The 19,961-nt window shown below is 43.2% G+C and overlaps 2 long non-coding RNA genes across 2 annotated transcripts; both read left to right on the top strand.

Annotated features, from left to right (window-relative positions):
• The first annotated feature begins 4,918 nt into the window (after nucleotides 1-4,918).
• Nucleotides 4,919-8,953, top strand: Gm40858. Its single transcript, XR_873193.1, has 3 exons — nucleotides 4,919-4,940; nucleotides 6,178-6,412; nucleotides 8,892-8,953. It is a non-coding gene; the product is annotated as a predicted gene, 40858 (long non-coding RNA).
• A 3,135-nt stretch (nucleotides 8,954-12,088) lies between these two features.
• Nucleotides 12,089-16,085, top strand: Gm34697. Its single transcript, XR_382149.2, has 3 exons — nucleotides 12,089-12,429; nucleotides 14,455-14,696; nucleotides 16,045-16,085. It is a non-coding gene; the product is annotated as a predicted gene, 34697 (long non-coding RNA).
• Nucleotides 16,086-19,961: the final 3,876 nt, after the last annotated feature.

Genomic DNA, 19,961 nt, shown 5'->3' with positions numbered 1-19,961 from the left:
CAGGAAAAGGCCCAAGGTCAAAGTTGAAGCTATAGTTCCTACTGAGTTGAATTTGATTTCATGTAACTGTAATGTCATGCTACAGCACATCAGTGAGTTTAATTGTCTTAAGTTGGGGAAGTTTTGCACGCTCACTTTTCCTTTGACCCTCTTATATTCTTTGGTTCTTATTTCTATTTGAGTGTTGAAACTAGAACCCAGGGCTGCATGCATGCTAAGCACACATTCTACACTGAGTTCTACCTCAGCCTTAGAAGGATTCTTTTTTTAAACAAAATCAAAGTATGTTAGCCCTTAATTAAAGCCCTCCGAATGTTTTGCATCACTGAGCACCAGTTCCTGTGTCTGTCTCTACATGGCTTCAGGTACAATCCACTCCAGTTGGAGTGTTCCTTCGTGCCATCTCATTCGGCCCATTGTTCCTGCAACAAGCTGGACTTGTCCTTGCTCCCTGGACATGGGAGGGAGCTGGCTCCATGGTTGAGAGCACTGACTGCTCTAGCAGAGGAACTGGGTTTGGTTCTCAGCACCAATGTGGTAGCTCACAACTGTCTGTGACTCCCAGTGTCAAGGAGTCCAAGCCCCTCTTCTCATGTCCTTGGACACCTGACATGTACATGACACACATACATGCAGGCAAATCAGTCAGACACATATGATTATAGTACAACTGATTTATTTTAATTAAAAAGAACCTCAATTCAAATGTTCCGTCTAAGCTCGGACTTGATCTATTACTCCGTGAGCTCCCAGTGTGTCACTATCAAAAACTACCATCCTGATTTCCTCTCTTCTCAGCAACAGGTAACCTTTATCTCAGTCATCCATCCCAGTGCCTGGAAGGAGCCTGACATTTGGTACAGAGTCAGCAAATATTTGTTGACTGTTGATGGAATGACATCGCTAAATCTTTTTGAACACTGGTTTCCACTGGGAGAGTGTGAGTTCTTGTATATATAAACATTATAGATTCTCATTTACTATATCTGAAATTATTATATAAATATATTAAATATAATATATTCATTATATAATGTGTATTGTATATTTTATATTAAATATTTATCAGATAAATTTATTAACTATATTATATGTATAATATGTATCATATATTTCACATAAAATATATAATATAATATAAAGTGCATTAAATTAAATATTTAAATATAAATTAAAATGGATATCTTTCAATATATATCTGTAAAATTAGACATAAAATATTCATTATGGGAGTCAAACATATACATGTATATATTTATAATTATTTTATCCCTTTTTTGAGAATTTCATGCATATATACAATGTAGTTTAACTCTCCACCGTCCCCCAACTCCTCCTAGACCCCTGTAAATACACACATTTTCTGCACATTTCTACACACATGTATATTACATATGTATAGCTCATGGATCCAAGTCATAGGTATACATGTGACATTTAGGGAAGTACCTGGGTCAGCCAATATTCAAACTGCAGTAAATGGTCCCAGTGTAGGTTAGTTTTTGTCAACTTGACACACTGGTGAAGAGGGACATTCAACTGAAGAACTGCCTAGCTCAGATTATCTACAGGCACGGACTGTAAGCTGTAAGCTGCACCAACCCTCTCCTCTCCAGGTTGGTTCAGTCAGTGAGTGTCATCATAACAACAGAGAAGCAAGCTAGGACAGCAGCTACTGCTGTTTCTCATCCTGCCGCCAAGTTTGGACACTTACATACATTCGGCTAACCATGTTTATTAGTGTTTTGTTTCGTTCTCTTCAGTAATTTCTTCGAAGAATTTGCTAAAAATAGTTTTAAAATTATGCTGCAGCCACCTGATTTGAAAAAAAAAAAAAAGGTTTATAAGTATTTTTTGCAAACTAGAAAGCAGTGATGTAGAGGAGGGAAATCATTTAGTAACCCACTTTTCCTGTGTGTTACAAGGCAACCTAACCAATTCAGAAGATCCAAGAGTTTGCCGCTGAAGACGATTGGGAAAATAAAATTCATTTAGCAAATTCCTAAGGCCTTCTGCCTAGGGACTAATTCTCAGGATCCAATTTTTCCCTCCAAGGCCATCACGTACCTTTTGGGTTCTTGATTTGATTTTTGTCTTGAGCTAGGCAGCACTTAGTTACATATCTGCTTTCAGTAGGCTGAGATCCACCTGTGTCAGCCTTCCAAGTGCTGGGGTCAAAGGCTCACAGCATTAGGAACGTTGCGAAGCTCTGCTATAGACATTCAAAACATAATTTCTGAAGCAAGCTCCTTGTGGACTGGAAACAGTCCACTGACTAGCAGGTTGGCCCCTGCACCGGACTGTGACTATCAGAGAAAGGACACAGGCTGGAGACAGAGCCAGACTGAAGAGGTGGGACTCGGAAACTTGATTGCAAAACCTTCTTTCTCCAAATTTTTATTTTCATTTAATCATAAATTCCCTTGTGTCTCCTTTCCATTTCTGCTTCCCCAAGGTCAGACCTTTCTTAATGAATCCAGTATAAGGGTATACATGAATTCTTCCTTTCTTTGTTTGAGGTAGGGTCTCTGGTAGCCCAGGATAGGCTCCAATTTACTTTGTATCCAAGGATCACCCTAAACTTCTGATATCCCTGCTTCCTGCTGGGATAACAGGCCAAATCCACCAAACCTGATTTACATAGGGTTCAGGATCGAACTTGGGGCTTCCTGTATGCTAGGTAAGTCACCGAACTGAGCTGTACCTTCAGCCTTAAATTATTTTCTTATCAAGTTGCTAAAACAAACAAAAAACAAACAGATACTCAAGCAAATAGCAAAACAAGGCCCATGTAGTTTGACTGAGGTATTACCTATTGGCTGTTTGTCCTGTATATGGCTCAAAATCTCTTAGAAAATTAATCTGAGAAAGCTTGATTTTTGACTTTAGTATCAAAAAATTCTCTTAAGAATCAATATGCTTCCTCTTATTTCTTTAATCAAAACAATGAGCGTTACATAACACATCCTGTCGTACAGCTCATGGTTTGGTGGTGGGAAAGTCAGGGACAAATTCGTTCACAGCAGTTAGATTGGTGTTTGGGGTGTCAGGTTTGTCTCCCCCGCCCCCATATATTCCAGTTAGAGTAGGAAACAGGCTTTGGAGAAGCAAGCAAAGCTATAATTATTTTTTTCAAATATATTGCTTCTATCCAAGTAGCAGAGGCAATCTTTCTTGGATCTTAAGAAGGTTCTAGAATTGGGTTGGGGCTATAGCTCACCCGTAGAACTCTAGCTCAGCTTGGGTGAAGCCAGGAGCTCAGCACAACAGTGCAGCAAATTCATGTGCAATGAACAGAAAAGAGTCTCTTCTAATCTCCTAGCTGATATTCCGTATGTCTTCTAATACTTTGAAATAGGTAAGGATATAAAAATAGAGATGTAACGAATGGGGTGAGGATGGGGTCAGGTGGGATGCCTGCAGATTCTGCCGACACTGAACTTAGGCTCTCGAGACTGAGATGGTTAACAAGGCTCTTTCAGAGACAGTTCTGTGTGTTCTTTCTGGCCATGGTTGGTAGAGTATTGGAAATGGACCTAAATTTGTTCAGGATATGAAATAGTCATGACTCATCTCACTGTTTTGAAAGGGTTGTCTGTCCCAGTTCCTGGAGAGACACTATTGTCTGCCTGCACCACAGAGAGGAAAACTGACTTGGAATGGATCGTGTGAGAGGCCCTGGTTTCTGGTCATAGAGAAGGAGTAGAAACCACAATGTCACCTCAGGGCCATCCAAGAAAAAGTGGGGTGGAGCTGGGACTGGAAAATACCAGGAAGCAAAGTCCTTGCCTGAGGCTCGCTCAAACCTGTCTTCATCCAGGCTCATGCCTCTTGGGTCTGCTTTTGTTTCCTTAAGGAGTTTAATGACCTCACCTTCAGAAGTCCAGTGTGCTACCAGTCCAAAGCTGTTCTCTGAGTAACTGCTGCCCAGCTAGCCAGGTGGTCTGGGAGGAGCCAGGTGCCTGAAGGTGAGGAGGGAGGTGAGAGCTGATGGCGCCATGGTCACTGGTAAGGCAAAGAGCACAGAGATGTAGCACAGCCTGGTTGCAGTGTGGAGTTTATTGCAAACTGAGCTGATGTTTGGACTTGCAAGCCAGCACGAACTCTCTGAGTCAGGAGTGAAATCACAGTCATCTGTGGAGAGAGGCTGAGGGAGGAAAGGCATTCCTGAAATACTTACCTGGATGAAGTCTTGGCCGCTTGCGCATCTATAAAAATATGACTGATGATGCACTTTCGACCTATGTTAAAGTTACGTTCAGTGCTTGTTTGTGAACTCATGCCACACAGACTGTCGATTTTACTGGCAAGAACTTCAAATTACAGCTGACAGTGTTGGTGTGTGACTGGTGTCCCTGTAAGGGGTCTAGGAAGAAGGATTGTTGGGAATCTGAGGCTAGCCTGAGCTACAAGAGAAGTTTTGGTCAGCCTGAAACTCTTTGAGTAAAGCTCTGTCTCATATTTTGGGAATGGTGAGTTTGAAGCCAGCTTAGGATATGGGAAGCCTTGTCTCTAAACAAACCAAAGGAACACAGATGACTGAAGTCAATCAAGTATGAAGAAATTACTGGTTCACATGTGACTAATGAGGAAAAATGACATCATGTCTATTAGCTTCCTTCAATGGGAGAAACTCCTGCTCTTACAGTGATTTCTAGAATTCAGCTGCAATGGTGTAACAAGACATCCTGGCTGTTGTACTAAGCATGCTGGTTTATTACACACACACACACACACACACACACACACACACACACACACACACGGACTAGGACTGGCAAGATGGCTCAGTGAATAAAGGTATTTGTTAGCAAGCCTGAGGACCCAAGTTCAATCCCAGAAGCCCACAAGGTACATGAAGAGAATTGATCCCCACAGGTTGTCCTCTGACCGCCGCATGGATGCTGTGACCCTGATGCATGTGTGTATACACAGGGCAAGTAAGTAAATCCATAAGGAAATAAGTGTAATTTCACATTTTAAAAGTATATGGTAAAGGCTATGGGATCATTGAAGTAGCCATGCTGCTTGTTATAAAGGAAACAAAATATCCACAAAACCCTGGCACGGAGGTGATGATTGTGAGAAGAGTTTGTCCTCTCTAGATCAGTAAGAAGCTGTAGTTAACGGGAACGCGTCTGCAGGGCTAGATATGATCTGAATAGTGAAAGCCACAAAACAATAACTGGTCCTTCTGGCCATAATATGAATTATTCATATTAATAACTTTAAGTTCTCTCTCTCTCTCTCTCTCTCTCTCTCTCTCTCTCTCTCTCTCTCTGCCTACGACTCAACTTCTGCCTTCGTTATTGTTCTATTGCTATGAGGAAACACTCCTGCTTGCTTACAGCTTTGGAGGGTTAGCACGTTATCATCATGCTAGAAGAGAGTGGTGGCAGGCAAGCAGGCATGGTGTTGGAGAAATCTCCAAGAGCTTTACATCTAATCCACAAGTTGCAAGCCAAGAGAGAAGCATTAGGCTTGGTGTGGACTTTGAAACTTCAAAGCCCACCCACAGCAATCTATCTCCTCAAACAAGGCCACCACACCTCCTCATCTTTCTCAAACAGTTAACTGGGAACCATGGATTCAAACATATGAGCCTCTGGGAGCCATTCTCACTGGAATGAGCACATATGGATACATTCCATCCAAATTTAAGCATCAGTGTAGGATTTAGTTCATGTGTTTGTGTGTCTGGCATATATGTATGTACACGAGTGTGTGCAGGTACACCCACATACAGAAGCTGGATAAAGGTGTCTTTCTTCATTCTCTTGTGACCTCATTTTTTGAGACCCAGAATCTCTCACTGAACCTGAAATTCATATCAGATTTTTGTGTGGATGCTGGGGATTCAAATTTATGTCCTCATGTGTTTATAGCAACCCACATCCCCAGCCTGAGAATGTGATATTTTTTATTTGAGTTAATTTATACCTTGGCAATAGTTTGACTGTTCAGGTATTCTGGTATAAAATACTTATTCAGTGAGAAATTAAGGATTCCCAGAGAAATTGTTTTTCTTTTATGTTCCTTCCTCTCTGGACAGTTTCCCACTTGGATGAAATGTTTCATAAGCAAAAGAGAAAAATAAGAACTTTCTCTACAAATGAATTCTGGTGTTTCCAGTAAATCTTCTCAAACATTTGTCAGAACTTTCCTTTCTCATTTCAGTGTTGCCTAGCAACCAAGGAATGTCAATGGGCAATCCACCTCATCAACATGAGTCACATGGCAAAGCCTCAGTATGTGTGTATGTGTGCAGGTATGGTGCTGGGGACTGAACTAGGGACCTTGCAATCGGCTCCTGAATAGTAAAGATTGTCACATCTGACTTGACCCTGTGCAATCCCACACTTATTTGCCTGATGCCCATGAAGGATGTTGGATTCCATGGAACTGAAGAGAGGTATCGATTGGGTGTAAGCTACCACTTGAGTACTGTAAATCAAACCCAGGTCTCCTGGAAGAGCACCACTCATGGCTCTGAAATACAGAGCCATCTCTCCAGCCCTGAAGACTATGTTCTAGACAAATTTGCTACCATAGCTTTTATAATTTTCCTGACCCTTAATAGCTTTATATAATTGCTTAATTCTGTAGTCCTTGACCTTTGTGAGTATACTGTATGAAATGTTTGTAACTTCTTAGTGGATTTATTGTTGGTACTGAGATCTATCTCTCTCTTTTTCTCTCTTTCTCTCTCTCTTTTTCTCTCTCACCCTTTTCTTCTCTCTCTCTCTCTCTCTCTCTCTCTCTTTCTCTCTCTCTCTCCCCTTCCTCTTCCTCCCTCTCTCTCTGTATCTTTCTCTGAGACAGAGTCTCATGTAATCAAGGTTGGCCTACTAACACAACTTGCCCTTTTTTTGGGTGTTTTATTTTTCTTCTTAAGACAGGGTTTCTCAGTGTAGCCCGGGCTGTCCTGGAACTCACTCTGTAGACCAGGATGGCCTCAAACTCAGAGATCTACCTGCCTCTATCTAAAGATATTGGGATTAGAAGTGTGAGCCACCATGTCTTACATCAACATTTAGCAGATACTTGAGAATGACCTAAAACTTCTTTTCTTCTTTCTTTCATTTCTCAAGTACTGGAAATAAAGGCTTGCTCACTCCAGCCAGGTTACAGGTGGCCCTGCATTTATATGTATATTTTTGCAAGCTAAGCAAGCACCCTGCCAATGAGGCTACATCTTTTCCTTTTTTAATGAGTGTTTTGACATGGTCTCTTGTAGCCCAGGTTGACCTTGACCTTAACATGTAGGCTTAGTTGACCTTAGATTCCTGATTCCTCTGCTGGGATTGGAGATGAGTGTGTCTGTACCCAGCTCTACCTCTTCTCTGCCTCAGATTATCCATTGTTGCATCTCATTTGTTTTTTTAAAATTATTTTTAATAATATATGTATGTTGTATTTCTGTGTGTGGATATTCCATGTGTGTGTGAGGACCCTTAGAGGTCAGAAATTTCAGATGCCCTGAAGAAGGAGTCACAAAGGTTTGGGAACCACATGCCTTGCTGTCAAGAGTCAAACTCAGTCCTTTGAAAGAGTAATAGGCATTTTCTAACCCTGAGCCATCTCTTCAGCACCCACTGGTATGTTTGTTCCTGATTGACATCTCAGTGAAGCAGGATGTGTGCTTGGAAGTCTTAGGCTTTACAACCATAGACCTCATTCATCATGAAATTCAAGTGTCTTCAAAGAGAACGCCAACATCTGGCCCGAGATCATTTAGGTTTTGGAAACGAGTTCTTTTCAGCAGCAGAGAATTATCCTTCACCTCTCTGCTTCTCAGGCCCACGTGCTGTTTCTCTGATATAAAGGACCTTCGAAGGCCCGGGGAAGGCAGGGTGCCCATCAGCAGTACCAGCAATTTAGAGGCAGGAGGAGTCCTTGATGCCAGGAGCTGAAGGCCAGCCTCATCTCAGCTCCATAGAATCTATCTAAACAATAATAATGATGTTGATAAGAAATTTTGCTAGTTTGTTTTTGACAGGGTCTCACTATATAGCCCTGGAAGAAATGTGCTGTAAAGCTGGCTGGCATGGAACTTGCTATGTAGACAAGGCTGGCCTGGAACACACAGAGGCCTCCTGAGTTCCAGGATTAAAAGGTGTATGCTACCACTCCCTGAAAGAGTTAAGCCATCTGTGCTGGCTTCTTTGTCAGCTTGACCCAAGCTAGGGTCACCTAGGAAGAAGGAACCTCAAGTAAGAAAATGCCTCCAAAACCTTTGGCCTGTAGGATAGTCTGTAGGGCATTTTCTTAATTAATGGTTGTTGTGGGAGAGCCCAGCCCACTGAGGGCAGTGCTGTGTCCAGGCAGGTCACCCTAGGTTGTTTCAAAGCAAGTTGAGCAAGCCAAGAGGAGCAAATCAGTAGGCAGCATCCTCCACAGCCTCTCATTTAGGTTCTGACATCAGACTTTTTGTTTGTTTGTTTTTCTAGACAGGGTTTCTCTGTGTAGCCCTGGCTGTCCTGGAACACACTCTGTAGACCAGGCTGGCCTCGAACTCAGAAATCTGCCTGCCTCTGCCTCCCCAGTGCTGGGATTAAAGGCATGAGCCACCAGCACCAGGCTCAAACATCAGCCTTCTGCTTCAACTTGTCTTCTAGATGGACTGTGAGCTGAAACAAACCTTTTCCTCGCCAAGTTGCTTTGGGTTGGTGTTTTATCACAGCAAGAGAAAAGAAACTAAGATCCCACCTTTACTTGGTTTTTCACTATTTATCCATCCATGCCCTCACCTTCTTACTAGTAATTGAGCAAAAGAGTTTCCCAACCAAAGACCATTCCTTTACGGTCATTCTACTTCCTGACTTAACAATAGCAGGCACAGAAATGAAACTCCATGCCCTCTGACTTATTTCTTTTCTTCATTGTTCCAGGTCTGACAGTCAGTCCAATGCTGATAAGAACCTGCATTTCATCTTTTTTTCTGATAATCAAGGAAAAGAAAATAATCCCTTTCTCCAGTTTCTCTTGTGGTATCTTTTTTTTTTTTTTTTTTTTAATGTACACTGGTGTAAGGGTATTGGAACTACTGGAACTGCAAATACAAACAGTTATGAGCTGCCATGTGCCATGTGACAGTGCTCTTCTACTCCTCTAGAAGAGTAGCCAGTGCTCTCAACTGCTGAGCCATCTCTCCAGTCCTGTGTTATGTCTTATTAAGGGGGAAAATCCATTTTTAATTTGCTAAGTTGTTTGTTTTAGCATGAATAGATTTCAAATTTTAATAATTGTTTTCCTGAAGTCATTAAACAAGAGATGACTGGGAGGGGTCCCATTTACCATAGGAATTCATTAGATCCCTTAGGGCTTTTTCTTACCCCTCTCTAATGCTAGATGGTTCTGTGTCTCCTTGGGGTATGCTATATTTCTTCATAACTTATGACGTTCTAAAATACAATGATAAATTAACCTTTAGAGTTTTTCATTAAGGTTTTTAGAATTCTGCTGATAAAGGAGATTAAATGACAATTTGTTTTTTCTGAAATGGTCCTTTGTCAGTTTGCATATAAAGACCATATCATTTTGCAAAAGGCAGAAGAGACCCACTGGCACTTTCCAGCTATGGAATAGTTTGTAAAAGGCGGAGCTTCTCTTTTTTTTTTTCTGTGTCTTTCATTTAAAAAAAAAAACTCACTGTAAAGTTGTCTTTCTCTGGGACTAGAGATTTGGCTCAGCAGTTAAAATCCCCTACTGCTCCTGCAGAGGACCTGAGTGGGAACACCCATGATGGACTGTCCAGCTCCAGAGATGGTGGAAGCCTCTAGGTTCTGTGTGGACTGGCCTCACACACACAGACTCACAAGCAAACCCATACACAAAACTAAAAACAGAGATATGGGGCTGGTGAGATGGCTCAGCAGTTAGGAGCACTGGCTGTTCTTCCAGAGGTCCCAGGTTCAATTCCCAGCACCCATATGGCAGCTCACAGCTCACAACTGTCTGTAACTCCAGTCCCAGGGGGTCCATCATCCTCACACAGACATACATGCAGGAAAACCATAAATGCAAATAAAATAGAAAGAAATAAATCATTAAAAACACAGATAAAATCTTTTCAAAATCATATGGCTGGAATATCAGTGTGTGTATGCATGTGTATGGTTTGGACATGGGCAAATTCATATTTTCTTTTTCTCCTTGAACCAGTTTGACATATTTTCAAATGGTTTTTGGTTTTATAGTTTCAGATTCACTGACATAAAATTGTTCCCCATATTTCCCCATAATTAAATAAGAATCACTGTGACACATATCACTTTCTGTCTCTTCTGAATCAGGACTCGCTGGGTCTCTCCAGTTGAGTGTCCGACAGTGCCTGTTTTCCATTGCACCCCCTTTCCCCTCCATATTGGAATAAGTTGTGCTGGCACTATTTGTTCTTATGACTTTTCTGCCCTATTTAATTCTGACCCATTGTTCAAATATCAAATGGCTATTTAAGTGGGAGTTTTGACCTGTTTCATCCAATTATTTCATTTTACATTAATACAACATAAATTACATATGTTTTTTTTGTTTTTGCTTTTGTTTGTTTGTTTGTTTTGTTTTTGAGACAGGATTTCTCTGTATAGTCCTGGAACTCACTTTGTAGACCAGGTTGGCCTCTGCCTCTCAAGTGCTGGGATTAAAGGCGTGCACCACCACACCCAGTCCATAAATTATATTTTATATGTATTGAGAATGGAACCCAGAGTATTCCTTAAACAAGCACTCTGCCAATGAGCTCTGTCCCAACCCTGACCTCCTTTTTACTTTATTTTGCTATAAAGTCTCAGTCTGGGAGGACATTGAATTTACAATCCTCCTGCCTCAGCTTCTGGAGTATATGGGATTCTAGACCTTGGGTATAGCCTCAATATCACAGAAGAAGAAAGGAAGAGAAAGAAGAGTAGATGATCAAGTGAGGACATGGCCCCTCCACGGTATGGCTGAGGGGATGAGCTTTGTTGTAGATATGAGGGAGAGCACAGCACAGCCCTCATATCCACAGCCAGAGGCGTCTGAGCAAGTTCAGAGCAGGGAGAGAAAGCAGTAGCCTGAGTGTGGCCAGGAGAGGAGACAGAGGAGGGGATGGGAGTGAGAGAGGAAGGGGTGGGGTGGGGTGGCAGAAAAGGAGACAGAAGGAGAGAGAGAAAAGGAGAGAGAGCTAAGAGAGAGAGGGGGGGAGCCAAAAGGACCAAAAGAGCAAAGAGAACAATGAGATTGCATGACCAAAATGGTAGGGTTGTCTAAGAATCTTAAACTCAGGAAAGGCCATGAGCTGGAGCAGCTGAGGGTAAGGGTGGGTGAGAAGAGCTGAGAGGAGCCAGGAAGCCAGGAAGACTCTGTAACTGGTACTTGCTGCCCTCAGAGAGCTGGGAGGTCAGCATGCCTTTTGGTATGCTAATACGCACTACAGTTAGCCATTTGTCCTTGGGACCTGACCAGAAGGAGGAAGAGGAAGGAAAACAGAGGATCAAGAGGATGAAGAGGAAGCAAGGAGGGAGAAACGTGATCCCCAAGATTAGTATCCCTCATCTCCAGGGTTTTTGTTTTGTTTTGTTTTTCCAGACAGGGTTTCTCTGTATAGCCCTAGCTGTCCTGGAATTCACTTGGTAGACCAGGCTGGCCTCGAACTTAGAAATCCGCCTGCCTCTGCCTCCTGAGTGCTGGGACTAAAGGTGTGCGCCACCACGCCTGGCAATCTCCAGGGTTTTTTCCCCAACATAATATTGTCATTGATGACCTGGGAATTTCATATCACGCACCCCAATTACGCACCCCCATCACACTCACTTTCTACTCCTTCTATGTCTGCTCCCCTCCCTTTCGATCTCCCCCCCCAAAAAAAAAGAAAAGAAAAAGAAAGGAATAAAAAAAAAACCAACCAAAGCATGTTGTGCCTTCCAAATACCCACAGGAGTATAGTCAAACTCCCAGTGGCCAGCCCCCTATGGAACGTTGGGTCCTCCAAGTGCAATCCTTTTAATACACACACAGACGCACACGCACCTACGCATGCAATCACGCACACGCACCTACGCATGCAATCACGCACACGCACCTACGCACGCAATCACGCACACGCACCTACGCACGCAATCACGCATGGACGTACACGGGCTCCGGGCTGAATTTCAAGGGTTTTCTATTCAGCATCAGTTTTTCCTTTTAGATAATACCGATGTTCACAGTTCACACAACAGTGGTACTTGGTGCACTCCTCTGCTAACTCTCTCACTATACATTACATTGTGAATTATCCATATCGTATATTTTAAGAAATGGCCTTCCACAGCACATGTTGTGAAAACCAAAACTTTAGCTAGGCATGGTGGTACATTCCTGTAATACCAGAACCTGTAAAGTGGTGGCTGGGGATTCAGGAGTTCAAGGCCATGGCTGGAGAGTGAGTTCAAGACCAATCTTAAGGTATGTGAGTCGCTGCGTTGGCTAAATTTTACCTCATCTTGACCTCAATTGAGAAAATGCCCCCGTAAGACCCAGCTGCAAGGTATTTTTAAAATTAGTGATTGATGGGAGAGGGCCCAGCCATTGTGAATGGCACCATCCCTAGGCAGGTGGTCCTGTGGATTCTATCAGAAAGCAAGCCACAGGGAGCAAGCCTGCAAGCAGCACCCCCCACCCCCACCCCAAGGCCTCTGCCTCAGGTCCTGCCTCCGGGTGCCTGCCATGTGTGAGTTCCAGTCTTGACTTCCTTCAATGAGAATTGACCCCGAAGTGTAAGCTAAATAAACGCTTTCCTCCTCATGTTGCTTTAGTTAGGGTGCTTTGTCACAGCAATGGAAACCATAACTAATACTATCTCAGAACGTGAGAGAAAATGAGGGGGCCAAGAGAGAAGAACCAAAGCTCACATATTTTCTAACATATTTAAAATTTTTTTTTCTAGTATAAAGTTTATTTGAGGACATGGGAAGGGAAGTTGAGAAGGGAGTAGAGACAGAGAAAGAGAGGGGACAGAGAAACAGAGAAGGAGAGAGACGGGGGGGGGGGGGGGGAGGGAAGGGGAGGAAGAGTGGGGGGGGAGAGAGAGAAGAGACTGGCCTGGAGCATGTTGGGGGGGGAGGGGCAGAGTGTCAGAAACCATTTTTACATTTTTAAAATTATGGTTTTTTTACTATGTATTTACTCTGTGGGGCATATGTGTCTGTGTGTGTCTGTGTGTGTGTATATATATATATACATTCATGCCACAACATGTTTTCAGAAGTTGGTTTCCTTGCTCCATCATAAGGATTCCATGCACTGAACTCAGATCCACAGGCTGGACTTGGCAGGTGCCATCTTTAACATTTGAGCCCATTTTAACATATTTTATGTTCCATATTGTATATGGTGTGCATGTATATGAGTATATGTGTACATTAATATATTTTATTGTGTGTTTCTCAGCATATATAAATTATGATTGTATTGTTAATCCAGAAAATGTCAGGTTCTGGGACATCTGTTCTAAGCCTGGTATTGTGGTGCAAGTCTATAGTCCCAGCACTTAAAAGGATGAGGTACGAGGATTACAGCCTGGCATCATAGTAAATTGTCTCTGTCCCGAGCTCTGGAGATACAAGGATTACTTAACCCTATAATCTGTGAGCCACGTGCTGGCCATCCTGGAATAGGTCTGGAAAGGAATCAACACAGGGTATAAAGTGCTAATGAGCCGCACCCCTGCTCTGGACGGGGTACCACACAGCCTAGCATCACCAGGAGAACAATTGAATCCTTCGGCTCATTTCTAAATAATCAGAATTATAATTAACGATAGCAAAATACCCCTCAGCACTCAGAGAGACATCTCACCAGGAAAGGGAGGTAGGAATTGGACATTGTTGCTCTCTACTTAAAACTCGTGGTTTTAGTAAAAATTAAAAACAGCAACTCAACCAAGTTTATTTTATTTGGGTTTGAATTCTGGGGGTCTTGTTTTTATTTTTCATTTGTTTTGTTTTTAAAACAGGATCTTATGTAGCTCAGGCTAGCCTGCGACTCACTGTGGAGAGCAGACTGATGTTGGCCTCCTAACTCTCCTGCCTTATAGAGTCTCATGTATCCCAGGGCCACCTCAAACTTGCTGAGGATGTATGTGGTAGCTAAGAGTGATCTTGAACTCCCGATCTACCACATTCACCTCCCAAATCCTGGCGCTGCAGGTGTACCCCCACCATACCAGGTTTATGGGCTGCTTCAGATTCAACCCAGGCTTTCCTGTGTGCTAGGTGAGCCCTCCTAAGGGAAGAAAGCTGTTTCCCTAACTTGACTTCAACCAAAGCTTCCATAGATAGGGACCATCTGTCAGGCCAGGCTACACAAGAATGGGTACCACAGGTTCTCAGGGAGATCTAACTCATTTCCTGGATTGATTTATATCTGTTTAATGTATTAACCTTCGTAAATGAACTTGTGTTTCCAGTACGTTTCTATTGATCTACCTAGACTGTTTCACGCTGACCTCTGTATGACCCAGACCACGTGCCTTTCCAAGTGTCCAGGACAGAAGTCAAAGACGGAGACTTACTAGGGTGCAAGCAGGTACAGGGTAGCCTGGGATGCTGGACGTCGAGCCTGTGACATAGGGTGCTACCCGACCAAGCTTACTGACAGCTGAGGTTTGAGGTCAGAGGCTGCATTGTCACGTGTCCTTCAAAATGTCAAAGCGAGCAGACTTATTTGCTAAGGTGAATTCTTTTTTTAAATATAGCAGCGTAGCAAAACAATAAACTATTAACCAAATAAAAAGCAATCTCCTCTTTCCACTTCTCCCCCCCTTCTACTTCCTTTCCCCCTTCCTCTTCCTTAATTTCCCCTTCCCCTTCCTCTCCTCCTGCCCTCTTTTGTAAATCTGCTTGTGTGCCTTTATCCATTCTGCCTATGGCCTGTTCTACAGAGAGACGTCATTAACCTTGTCTATAAAAAATTCAGCCAGGCGTGGTGGCGCACAACTTTAATCCCAGCACTCGGGAGGCAGAGGCAGGCAGATTTCTAAATTTGAGGCTAGCCTGGTCTACAAAGTGAGTTCCAGGACAGCCAGGGCTATACAGAGAAACCCTGTCTTGAACCCCCCCCCCAAAAAAAAAAATTAGTACGCACACAGATGATAACCATGTATTTTTTCCAACAATCCATCCGTGTGTACATTGCAAATGTGTTTCTGCTTCTGTCTTCCTGACCGCAGAAGCCAGGAGGCATCTTCCCTCCGTGTCACAGGTTGGAGGGACTGCAGGTCCAAACTCAGGGGAGGCTGAGCTGGAACCTGGGATTTCTGGATCCAGTCAGAGTTCAAAGCTTTAGATTCTAGGACCTGGAGTTTGCTTTTTTCAGTGGTTGAAACCCAAAGCCTGGAGAAGGTGGAAAGAGTGATTCATGTGGATATTTGCTTTCAGTGGAAGTGGACAGGTAGGTATGACAGCCCTTTGCAGGAAGTGAGATTTTTATCTGCTCCCCAAAGGTGTAGGTGCTTTATGTCTGAATAAACCTTAGGTTGAAACATTTCTAGAAGCCACGTGTGGCAGCTTACATCTGTCACCTGGGGAAACCAGGACGGGGGCGTCATCATGAATTTGAAGCCAGCCTGGGTTACACAGTGAGACTATCTCAAAATCCTAGAAAGTCAAATATATCCTGCATTCAGGCGTGTAGCTCTTTGTTAGAGTAACTTACGTAGCATGTGGGTGGACTTAGTTTTTTAGGTTCAGATTTTTACAACATGAAAGTGGTAAATCATACAATTAGCACACGTGAAGTCCTGAGTCCAACCCCAGGGCAATAACATTCTAGACACAATTCTCCAAATTCTCATTGGGTTGACCTGTCAGAGAGCATCTTTACCTGAGCGTATCACGGTTCATTTTCCTTTGTTGGAAATGGGGCCTGAAAACAACTATGCATTTGACTCCTGCAAAGTATTTTCCATAGAACAACAGACGAACAATTCTCGAAAGCGCCGTCGGACAGGAAGTGAGCTTGGAGAAGCCACAAGGATGAGACTCCCGCTCACAGGCTATTTACCTTCTTCTCTCCATGCAGGCGTGTGCGTGCAGAGCGACAGATTCAGCTTCGTGTTTCAGAGAACAAAGCGAAGTGGGAACCTGCTCAATTACTACGTTTATCCATAAGATTAAAGCCAAGCTATAAATGAAACACTTTTTTGATCCAAAAACCTGTGAAATTGTTCTCCTGTAGCGACTTATAAAGAGGACATGGCTTGATATTGTAAAAACAGCCCTCGGCCACATCACACTAATAGACACAAAAACAGCTTTCAAGTCTCTGGTTCTTTGATATCTTTGAGTCAAGGCCAAGGGCAAAAGACCAAGGCATGCTCTACAAGGGGCCAAAGAACCTGTGCTCACAGGTCCCTAGGTCCATGTCAGGAAATACAATGGCCCTATAGTGCCGTTGAGCTAACACGTAATTCAAATATATCTATACTGCTTAGAACTTTTTATAGAAACCTTGTCAAACTTCAGCAGATAAAAGACTAAATCCTGGGATAGTGCAAAGCTGCTTTTAAAAAAATTTAAAGGCTTAGAATGGTAGCAAACAGTTCTAATCCCAGCACTCAGGAGACAGAGGCAGGTGAATCTCTGGGAGCTCCAGGCTGGCCTGATCTACCCAGTGAGCTCCATGCCAGCTGATGGGCACAGTGAGATCCCATTTAAAAAAAAAGCCAGGGGTGGTGGCGCACGCCTTTAAACCCAGCACTTAGGAGGCAGAGGAAGGTGGATTTCTGAGTTTGAGGCCAGCCTGGTCTACAAAGTGAGTTCCAGGACAGCCAGGGCTACACAGAGAAACCCTGTCTCGAAAAACAAAAAAGAAAAAAAAAAAGGGGGGGGGGGCTGGGTGAGCTGGGTCAGCAGGTAAGAGCACTGGCTGCTTTTTGAGAGCTCTCATATTCTGTCTCCAGCACCCACAAAGCTTTCTAAAGCCATGTGTAACCCCAATTCTATGGGATTCCAACTCTGGCTTCCAAGAATATGACACATGTGGCCTACAGACATGAATGCAGACAAGACACTTACACAGCTAAAACAATAAAATAAAACAATGAATATTTATTTTGCGTGTGGAGCATGAACGTTCCAGGACATGCATGTGGAGGGAACTGGAAGGACAACACTGGGGAGTCAATTCTGACTTTCTACACTCTTGAGATAAGGTCTCTCTTGTCTACTCCGAGGTGTGCACTCCACGCTATCGGGCCCTGGAACTCGGGGTCATTTCTTCTACCTCTTCTGCCCATCACACCACCTGAGTGTTGAGATTACAAATCCAGGCCATTACATCTGGCCCTTAAAAACAAAACAAAACAAAATAAAACAAAACAAACCAGGGTCTCATATGGGTTTGGCTGTCCTGGAACTTGCTATGTAAAAACCTAACAGACATCAAACCCATAGCCATCTACCTGCCTCTGCTTCTAGAGTGCTGGGACTAAAGTCGTTTGCCACCACACCAGCTACTTCTGAACTTGAACGTAGACTTTAGAGGTTAATTCTGCTTGTCAGGTTTGAGGAGTGGAGGAATACTTTTGCTGGCTGAACTATCTCCCTAACACACACACACACACACACACACACACACACACACACACACGTAATTAAAAATAAATGAAATCTGTAAAAAGAAAATAAATCAATTCTTGTGTATTAAAGATGAAAGCACATATACATTCAACAAAGACAGAAGTACTTAGTCACTTAATGAAATACAGTACAAAGATATACTCAGTTGTTACACACTGAAAAATGATGTCAAGAAAATAGTAACAGTCTTTTATTTCCTAGTTTGGGGCTGCATCTCGGTTGGCAGAGTGCTTGCCTAGCCCTGGCTTTGATGCTTCACACCACTGAAAGCAAATGGGCAGCACACATTTGGAATCCCAGGAGCACCCAGGAGGTGGAGGGAAGAAGATCACAAGTTCGAGGCCTTTCTCAGCTACACAGTAAGTCTGAGGCCAGCTTAGGATACAGGAGACAAAATAACAAAAACAAACACAAAACCAAAAGCACAACAATCCACAATCTACAATGGTCCCGAGTCCAGGTAGAGGTGTTCCAGGAAGCAATCTTTGGTGTTGCTTAGTGTGGCTGCCTACACAGTGAGAGGTGTGTGTGTGTGTTGTCTTTTCAGAACACATTCGCACAGTGTGACTCGAGTGGCTGCCAGCTAGATACACTTCAGATTCACTATGCGTTTGATTTGGAATTAAATTTTGGTTATTGTGTATTCAGAACCCTTTTATTGTTGGCGATTATTTTGAGATTCCTGCATTTAGTTCCAAAAACCCATATGGGTTCATAAGGCAGGAGGTAACAGACATCTCTGCGGAGCTGGAGTTGCAGGTGTGTGTGAGCCTCCTGATATGAGTGCTGGGAACAAAACAGAGGCAAGAACAGTGAATGCTCTTAATGGCTGAGACATCCCCTCATGTCCCTAAAATTCAGTAGTTTCTTCATAGTTTATTATCCGCAAATGATCAATTATGTATGTCCATTTTACATATACCTGGGGTGCCGTGGAAACTTCTCGGGTGAAAAAAGAGTCATGGATAGAAAGTTTGAGAAGCCCCGCTGAGAGCTGCAGGTGAGCAGTTGCCTCGAAAGCACGGAATGATGGGGGATGTTCTTATGTCCAGGTTTTTCTTAAGTGGACACAGTTTAGAGGAAACGGTTATAATGAGTTGAGTGCCAACAGAGCTCAGGGGTAAGTAAATGGGGAGGGGAACGTAGTGACAGAATGAGCAGACATCAAGCCAAGGGGCCTTTCCTGGTCCTGTCTCAGCGCTCTGACCTTTATGAAGGTAAGAAGCTGGTCGAAGGAGGACCTTTTCATTAACTCTAAGTGAGTTTTAAAGAAAAAACTCCACAGCCTGGAATGAAAGAGGTAATGTAAAATAAAATAAAGTAAAACTATCCATGGGAACTGGTGAGATGGCTCAGGTAAAGCCAAGGCTTATGGCCTGCTTTCAATTCCGTATCCCAAGGCAGAGGGAAAGAATAGGCTCTCCTAAAAACTGTAAAATAATCATACCCCCAAATTGATTGTTTTTAGAAATTTCATTTATTTTTAATTATTTGTGTGTGTGTGTCTCTGTGTGTGTCTCTCTGTGTGTCCCTTACACATATTCCATGGTGAATTCATACACTGGCACATGCTTTCATGCCATAAATTTTTAAAAGATCAAAAATTCATAGAGATAAAAGGAAAATAAACATATTTTTCTTCTTTTTTTGTTTTTATTTTATTTTATTTTTGAGGGAGGAGCAGAATCTCATGTTGTCACGTAGACTGACTTTGAACCCACGCCCTTCCTGCCTCAGTCTCCCCAGTGTTGGATTGCAGGTGTGTACCATCATACCACATTTAGATCGTATGTTTTGAGACGGTGGAGGATGAGGCCCTGTTTGCTGCTTTCCTGGCCGTTTGATGCTCGATGCTCCTTTTCTCAAATAAACAAATGTTGGGTGCCTGCTGAAGGCCTAGAGATGCAACCTAGTGTGAAAGACATGGAGAGAATTCGCCAGTGTGCAGGGGAGTTAGATGCGAGGTGTGTGGGCAGCTGTGACTCTGTGAAGAAACAGAGCAGGTGAGAACCAGGAAGTAGGACGCTAATAACCCCTCACCTGGTCACTGCAGGAATGGGAGCAAGGGAGATGGAGAGGGCGAACAGCAGAGGGGGAGGAACATAATTAGGCTCTGGAGGCTTAGCATGAATAGAGAGAGGAGAGATACAGGAAACGATGTGGGGACGTAGCCAAGGCTAGCTCATAGAGAGGAATCTGTCTGGACTGACTCTGGTACTGGATGGAAGAATGCAGTGACTTTTTCCTTTTGTTTTTTGTTTTTTTGAGACAGGGTTTCTCTGTATAGCCCTTGCTGTCCTGGAACTCACTCTGTAGACCAGGTTGGCCTCAAACTCAGAAATCTGCCTGCTTCTACCT

The sequence above is a fragment of the Mus musculus genome, chromosome 13, assembly GCF_000001635.26.
Source record: "Mus musculus strain C57BL/6J chromosome 13, GRCm38.p6 C57BL/6J".
NCBI lineage: Eukaryota > Metazoa > Chordata > Mammalia > Rodentia > Muridae > Mus > Mus musculus.
The sequence above is the reverse complement of the archived record's forward strand: the minus strand, read 5'-3'. Positions and strand labels throughout refer to the sequence as shown.